The following is a 1,054-nucleotide window of genomic DNA, read 5'->3' as shown; positions in this document are numbered from 1 at the left end:
GTTTACCTGCAGTGTGACGGGGTGCAGTTTGCTGATGACTATATAGCCGTCGTTGGCCGTTGTCGTGTACACGGCCCACAGTCCTCTCTCATCAGCCGCCAGGTCGATGTCCGCATACGCACCGAAGCTAAACTGCCCTTTGTTCTGATAGAGGGCGCCCGGGAGCGTGCTGGTCGCCGTGAGCTTCCGTGACCTCAGGTCGAATGCATTAACCTTGATACGGAAGAAACACCGGGATCGTGTCACATCCTACCATCACACAACTCCTGTGACGTCATGCGTACTCATGTTTTGACGTACGCGTAAGCAGCTGGCGTGGAACTATGGCGTGGAACTATAGTTTAAATTATCACATATATATATATATCAGGAGTAGATAAAAGGGCTATAACCTATAATAACCTATTATCCACTCCTGATAACCTATTATCTATTATCTACTCATAATAACCTATTATCTACTCCTGATATATATATACTATATATATATTATATATATATAATATATATATATATAAACAGCCCTCGCCTTCCCCAGTCGCCCACCGTTCCTCCCTCCCTATCCGCTCTTCCATTCCCTTCCTTCCCATGTCCCATTCCTCCACCTCCCTCCGTCTGCCTCACGGCACTGTAGAGGGCGCGCGCGTACCTTGGCCGTGTTGTACTGCGGATAGTAGATGGTTCCGTTGTAGATCACGTGACCGGTGCCGGCGACGCCTGTCGGCAGCGTGATGACGGTCTTACGTCGGCGTGTAACGAAGTCTGCGTAGTTGCCGTACATCCACAGAGCCTTGATGTTAACGTGACCACCCAACACGTAGATCTTAGTCTCGTCCCCGGTGGGAGGTAGTGGGTCCATCATCCAGGCTCCGTACTTCTGTGCAGCTGCGGTCTCCCAGGCGTGTGTTATCGGCTGTAGGATGCCGCCCAGTGTCTCATCGTTACAGCTCACTGCGAGCAGAGACACCGCACATAAACACATACGTACACAGTACAGGTACACGCAGACGCACACGCGCACTCACGCACACACGCGCACGCACGCACACACGCA

The 1,054-nt window shown here is 51.3% G+C and overlaps 1 pseudogene; it reads right to left on the bottom strand.

The window, feature by feature from the left end:
• Positions 1-6: 6 nt before the first annotated feature.
• Positions 7-951, bottom strand: LOC106820466 (annotated as a pseudogene).
• Between the last annotated feature and the right edge of the window lie 103 nt (positions 952-1,054).

Source organism: Priapulus caudatus, unplaced genomic scaffold (genome assembly GCF_000485595.1).
Source record: "Priapulus caudatus unplaced genomic scaffold, Priapulus_caudatus-5.0.1 Scaffold13721, whole genome shotgun sequence".
In the NCBI taxonomy this organism is placed as follows: Eukaryota; Metazoa; Priapulida; class Priapulimorpha; order Priapulimorphida; family Priapulidae; genus Priapulus; species Priapulus caudatus.
The sequence above is the reverse complement of the archived record's forward strand: the minus strand, read 5'-3'. Positions and strand labels throughout refer to the sequence as shown.